Raw genomic sequence first — 7621 nt, forward strand, 5'->3', positions numbered from 1 at the left:
GTCGGCTTGTCCCCTTTTGGGGCAGCAGCTAGCCGCAAGAGCGTGAAATTTTAATTGTGCCTTTCGGGGCGTTGTCGTCGTCGCCGTCCGCCGCTGCCTGGATGCCATCCTTCGATCCGAAATAAAGATCTTGGGGCTACCGCAGCTCATCCAATGCTCCAAGCTCATTGCGCGCGCTGCCTGGGTCTGACTGCCTGCCAAAGTTGTGCCATGCCAAAAAGGTGCAAAAGGCCAAATAGTATTCGGTTGTTTATGTTGTTACATGCCACGTTGTTGTTGTTGTTGTTGTTGTTGTTTTTGTTGCAGTTGTTGTTGTTGCTGTAAGGCGCTGTTGTGTCTTTTAGCCCACAAAAATGCTTGCAGGAATTTATTTAAGTACAGTCAAACAACTCTATTGCTAACCTTGCTTGGCCAAAAAATCCTATAAATGCAGCATTTTTTTCTACTAATAATTTAATAATCATTTTAATAAATAAATGCAGTTTAATAAGCTTTTATTAATCACATTCAATATTGTGATTATATTCTTAATAGAATATGAGTATGCCCTGGGTGGTTTTAAGTAATTCCACCCGCAAATGTGGAAATCGAAACATCTGCTTATATCTGATAATGCTGGTATTAACTAAAAACTATAACAAAATATTGAAAAAATGTGTGTATAACTTTGATCCCTCGAAATGGAATAACAACAAAATGAGACATAAATTTGCAACTATAAATCGTTTGATTTGAAAGATCGCGAAATTTGACCGATTTCTTAATTGCATTTATTATTAATTATTGAAATCGATGAAAAGAAGGTGAAATAACAACATTGTAAAGTTAGTTGCGTGTTTGTTGAGCTGGAGAAATTTTCTACTTAATTTGGACTTCGAAGTCCCAGATCTGGCCCCCAATCTGTATATAAAGATTTTTCTTTGGAATTTGATATTAAGCATATTAATTTTGCTTTTGAACTTGAACTTTACAATTTAAATCTAAAATCTAATTTTAATATCTACATTCTTTCTATGAGCTCTTGCTATTAACAAGTTTTCTATCCTATCTATTCGAATTCCTTTGAGCCTTTCTCATTTCTGATGTCCTATGTTAGCTCATATATCCATGTTGTACTGTATAAACTAGCACCTGATGTCAACTGTTTAGCTTTTGCTGCTGCTGGCCGTCGGAGCGTCTGGCCCGCCGTTGTCTCAACATCATCATCCTCAACTGCCTGCTGTATCATCGTCTTCAGGGTTTAGTTTTTCGGTTTTAAAATTTTTTTTGTCGCTGCTTTGTTGCTGTTAATAGACGCTGCGGGCCAAATCAATTCCATGCAAGTTGTAAGCCCGTCGTCTTTGGTTATTTTATTGGTTGACAATAAAAGTGAGCCAAGTGTTTGCCTTCTGCCATTCCGCCTGACTGCCTGCTGGCCTCGAACTGTGCTCTATGCTGCACACACAGCATAATAATTATAATCCATTTTATTTCTAGGCTTTGCTGTGGCAATTCCATCGATCATGCAGCACACACAGCCACATGGGTCACGTGTGTGCGCTGACCTCTGCCAAAGCAGCAGCAGCAGCAGCAACAACAGCCGCATTTAATGTTTAAGCTTTCTGCATTGTACGTCCGTCACATGAGCAACTGTTGCTGTTGTTTCTGTTGTTGCTGTTGTTGTTGTTGTTGTTGTTGTTCTTGTTGCTGTTGTCGGCGACTGCACGCCAAGATGCCAAATATCTAATGCGCTTCCACCAAAATGATCAAATTCATGGAATTCGCATAAAGCAGCGACCAGGTCGCCGTCTCTGCTCCTCTCGCCGTCTCCCCAACCCCACCAACATGCTCTTTTATCTGCCTGCTGCTCCACCCATTTGCATCTGCTGACTCGCTGCGTAAAGCAAACAAAATCCGCGACAGGTGAATCGGCCGCCCGTTGACTTGCCCCATACGGTCATGGGGCCGTATGGTTCCAACCCATTGGGCATTCGTTGCAGGGGTTGCGGGTGCGTGGGGTGGGGAAGTGGGAGCCGCATCGCTTGGCTCTCGCCTGTGAGTGCTTTGGCGTTCACATGCTGCTGCCTGGCTGGTGGGTCAGGGCGGTGCAGATCGAATGCCGTCAGTTACAGTGGGCTGAGGCTCAAATTAAAATGAATTAAAAATGTGAATATTTATTTCAATAGAAATTCGAGTTAAAGCTCTGCATATAAGTTGTTAAGGGAAGAATTAATGTAATGCAATAAGCAATTGTTTTGTCAATTGCTTCTTTAAAAGGAAATATTAATATTCTTATTATTATTATTATTTGTTTATTTATGTGCATGCTCTATTTGTAGACACTTTGATCTATATCTCCAAAATTATCCATAATTTTATTAAGAAATTTATTAAATATATAATTAACTTTCTAGCATGGATTATAAACTTGTATAACTATTTTTGCATATTGCCTTATAAACTAGGCAAAGCTTTAAATGATATATTATAAAATACTCTTAGGTATATCAAATTTAACTGGAACGAGAAAAGTTAATTATTGAAAATAATAAATATACATTTATTATAATTAACTATTTGCTCATTCTAGTTTAATTTGATGCGCCCAAAAGTATGCTATACTCTTGAAATGCCGACTCGCTTAAAGCTTATCTGCACTTCAAGTTTTGTATGAAAATTTACGTTCATTGACTTAAAACAACTGCTTTTTAAATATATAAAACAAGTTATTTTGAAAACACGTTAATATTAATCTTAAATTATGTTAAATTCTCCAAAGCTGAAAAAGCGTTTAAAGCTTTTAATGCACTTACATTAAACACAGGCACAAAAGCTACGCACAAAAGCTTCGCATTGCGTGGCAATTTCAAAAGCTCACTAATACTTGTTCAACACACTAATACATACACATAGCTTGCACTTACATATGCGAGTAGGCTTTAGTTATATGCCATTATTTGAGGCTCTGGTGCCACTGTGCTGCCATGCTGCATGCGTATGTGTGTCCCATCACCCACTTTGGCCATTGCCTGGCCATGTGACGGGGTCTGGACTCTGTCTCTGCCACAGTCTCTGCCTGCTGCATCATCTAACGCAGCGACGGCGACTGTTAAGATCGATCGTCGTTGTGTTTGACCGTTGCTGCTGCTGCTGCGGCTGCTTCTGCTGCTTTGGAGGTGACTTCGACGTTGTCGTTGCGATCGATCGGCTGCTCAGGTCTGGTCTGGTCTGGCCTGGCCTCGCCTGGCCTGGCCTGGGCCGTATCGGGGCCGCCTGTGCCGCGCTGGGCGACCATTACCAGGCTTTGGCCAATTGATGACCAGTTCGATTAGTTGTTGTTGTGATTGCTGCTGTTGTTGTTGTTGTGCTTGGTGTTTGGCTGTCGGCTTGCTTACAGCCTTTAAGTCTTTACACCTTCCTTTATTATTTTGCTATTTATTTTGGTTATATTTTTGTGGTTTTTTTTTTGCTTGTGTATTTAAATTGCCTACATAAATTTTTCTTTGCCTGCAATAGTTGCTTTAATGAAGTTTTTGTATTTATTTTTTTTCGTTTTTGCAATATCATAAAATTGTAAATTGGTGAAAATTGTGAACAATTTGTTGGCTCACACACTCAGATGCCACACACACACACACACAGACACAGACAGCTTGTCAATTGTTTATAGTTTTGGCGTTTTTTTTTTTCTTTTATAACGTCAGACACTCGGCCATCTGTTTGGTCAGTCTGTCCGGCCAACTGTCCCATAGCATATACGATCATTAAATACACCGCAAAAAAAAAGAGTCTGTGGATCTGTGGAGTAGCTGCTGATGCCGCACACTCGTCTCGCTGTCGGCACCACCCATTCGAGCTCTAAAATTTCATCACGTAACACTAATTAACAGAAAATAACCTGTGCGCCACTTGTTTGTTGTTTTTCTATACGGCTGCCTCCTGAACTCTAACAGCTATGCATAAATTCATATAACCCAACCGTCTCCCCCCCGCCATCTATCACTCACATGTACTTATAATATACTCGTACTTATAGTCCATTAGAAACCGCAGTCATAATTAACTTGCGGCCTGGCGCAATGTTCAACAAAAATGGGCAACAAAAATTTAATTTTCCACAATTCAGTTAGTCCTCGGTTCCCTCTCGCTTAGCTGCATTTGGCACAAATCATCTTAAGACTTTATATATTTGACATGTTGCGGTCGCTTGTCTGTTGTTCTAATTACTAAACTGTGTTACCATAGACCGTTTGGGTCTTTAAGTAGTTGTTAACCCCACACATGTTTTTCCATGTTACACCCACCAAACAACATTGTCTTGGGGTATATGCCATGTGTTGTGCACTTTGGCAAGCTAAAAGCTTAAAGTCTAATGTTCTTGATTGGGATTTCTATTAGGAAAAGTAAAGATAATTTAAGTGCTTGCTAAATCTGTAAATATGCTTAAAATATTTCAGCGTATTATTTCCCACTTCTTAACTTTCTTAAAAACATAGCATTTTTCTATTCCTCTTTGTGCTATATCCTTAACTATACAGCCTGACTTGCATTCTCTCTCTCTCTCGCTCCGTTTCTATATTTTTTTCTCTCTCGATCTCTCTAGAGTGTTTTCTTCTCTCTCTCTCTCCTTTCTACCCATCTACCTACCTCATTTCCTCGTACTTTCACTTTCCCTCACTCTCTCTTTCCCTCTATAAAGATACCTCCCCCTCCCCCTCGCTCTCTCTCTCTCGTGCTTTTGATAGAAATATCTCAGTTTCTCTCTCCCTACCGTTTACTCCCTCGTAGGCTTTTCAGTTATCAACTTCTTCCTGTGCTTACTTCACGATTCCTCTTTCAGCTACATATCCGTAAACGCGCTATTCTCCTTTTCTGCATGGTTTGCATAGTGTCTACTGTATTCGGCTTGATGTTCTACTATGTGTGCTAACCAGTGTTTCTTTTTTTTTTTTGTATTGTAGTACTCTTGTTGGCTTGTAAACTTTTATTGGACGATCGTTGGGTATTTTATGCGGCGCATTGCGCAATGTGCGGCTCGCACAGTGGGGCGCCGACGCGTTTTATGGACAACGCAATTAATTGCTACATTTTCCAAAAGAAAATTATGAACTAACATCAATTAGGACGCGAATAGATGCAGTAGATGCAGGAGGAGGAGAAGGCGGTGCTTCCAACCTGTGCCTCCTCCTCTCCTGACTGTGTGCCAATGTCTGTGACTGGCCAAGAAAAAAAAAGGAAAAGAAAATAACGCTTAATGATTCAGGCTTTTTAATAGGCCATAAAATCTGAAAATCGGTATTGCATCGTTGCATAGCACTGCCCGAACATATTTCACATGTTTTTATTATTTTGGTGAAATTTTGCCAACGCATTTTATCGCTGATTTTTGCTATGTTTGTTATTGTGCTGCGAGATTTTGTTGTCCGACGTTGTTGTTGCTGTTGTTATTGTTGTTGATCTGGCCACATGCGGTTTTATTTGCCGGGCAACATGCAAAAGTTGAGACATTTATAATTGACAGATGTCAACAAGACGCTTTCTGGCTGGGCCGGAGGGGCTCCGAGTCGAGCACAAATGACGCGACGTGACTTGGTAGCGGTTCATAGATCGATGAAACATTGTTGAGCCCAAATAAGGACAGCGAAGTGGCCCAACATCTGTTAAACTTCGTATTTATGTAGTATTAATCCTACTATCATTATTATTGCAAGCTTGAATAAAGGATATAGTAACAAACTATGCACCTTTGACCTGGCACTAAGACAAGTCAAATGGAACCTGGATTATTATTGGCAGCCTTGAGATATCTATTTATGGTAGCATTAATGAATCAATCTCCACGTTGGGTTAATACCTTGAACCTATTTAAATTGATTGAAAAGGTTATTATTTTTTTGTGCAAATGTATGTAATAGGCAGAGGGAGCCAACTCCGACCTCATTAAGTATATCATTCATCAGCATATACATATAGCCGAGTCGATCCAGTCATGTCCGTCTGACTGTCAGTCTATATGATAAAACCTTTTTTTAAAATTGATCAATAGTCACTTTTCATTCTTATTGCCAGCGAAATTAATTTGTTGTAATATCTTTACATTAGCTTATATAAAATGACATTATTTGCAATCAAAGTTTTGCTCAACAAATCGACTTAGCTTGAACCAATAAATAAACGCTGCTTTATACTAAACGGCAATCGCGGACCAAATTTGAAATCTCTGCGTTAATCACCTGGCTCTGGGTTTGACCCAAAAGGCCAAAAGAAAAAGAAGAAGAAATAAACACGTAAAATTATGAGCTCACCTCATAAAAATAACTAACGCCACAGTGAAACACAAAACGAAAACAAATCAAAGGAATTTCCATGTGATATCGAACAGCCCAAATTCCAAAAAAAAATAAATAAAAAATTTTGTTGATGGTGCGTGGCAAGTACCGCAAATCTCTCGTTTAACATTTGCATATTTAATTAATTCAACGAAGAGGCAAAGCTATAAATATGCAGCCAAAAAGCACAGCCAGCCAAAATACTCTAATTTGGTTGTCAAAACGGCTTCAGTTTTAAATGTATTCCAAAAAACAAAAGCCAAAGAACAGCGAGCTTTGTGAAGCCGCACTTTAGATGCTCTACTGTTTGCGTTAAATTCTAAAATCTAAAGAAAATTGACATTTAGTTGTTTCAGAGCCTTATCCACTTGGGAATTATAAGCCTTTTAACCATTTTCAAGGCGCATCCCCATCTATATAGTAATATTCTTAGGCAATATTGGTACAGAATCGCGCCCTGAGGCAAGTTCAAAGTCTAACTAGAAAATTATAGATTGATTCTTCTTCTGCTTCTAATTGCTAAGCTTGGTCGAGATATATTTAAAAATACTTAAAAAACATTTTCTACCGATGCTATTTATAGTTCTGTTAGAAACAGTAGCTCGTTGCTGAAACTCTTCTGTTTATATGTAAGATCTCTTGAAAAATAAAGAAAGCTCTTCATTTAAAAACTTAATACTTGGCCCATCGTTCATGAAGCATATATACAAAGTTGTTGCAAAGCTGTTGCAAAAATATATGGATATGTATACATGGAGTTCAAACAAGCTTTACAAATTGCCCGAGAAAATTATAAGACCCTCGGTGAGTGTATCTGAACTGAATACAAAAATTAAGTTTGTCGTCCAACGATACAGGCGCCAAATGTTTTGCCTATTTAAAAGTTAATAAAATCATATTATCTATAAGATTTATTGGTTCAATGGCTGCCGAACAAAAAAAAAAAAAAAAAAAAATAATAAAAATAAACACGTAATACACAAAAAGCAACAAAATCAAATTCATGAAACCTGAGCGAAAACTACTCGCCTAATATATATAAATTTTAATTAGTGTGCGACGAGTCGAGCGATATTTGAGAGCTAGTATAACAGATCAAGATCTAAATCGAATTCCACATGCAGCATCGTGTCACGTAGTTCCCCCCATTGTTGTTATTGTTGTTGTTGTTGTTGGCATGTTTCACTAATTAAGCCAAAATGAGCGCGTGTTGTGGTCTTTTTTGTTGGTCTTTGCATGATCTTTAATAATTTTTCGAAATATTTGTGGCATCTTTTGCAGCCTTGCAACTGATCTGATCTCGGTTTGATGAT

The sequence above is a fragment of the Drosophila novamexicana genome, unplaced genomic scaffold (genome assembly GCF_003285875.2).
Source record: "Drosophila novamexicana strain 15010-1031.04,08,12 unplaced genomic scaffold, DnovRS2.1 tig00004555-arrow-pilon, whole genome shotgun sequence".
NCBI lineage: Eukaryota > Metazoa > Arthropoda > Insecta > Diptera > Drosophilidae > Drosophila > Drosophila novamexicana.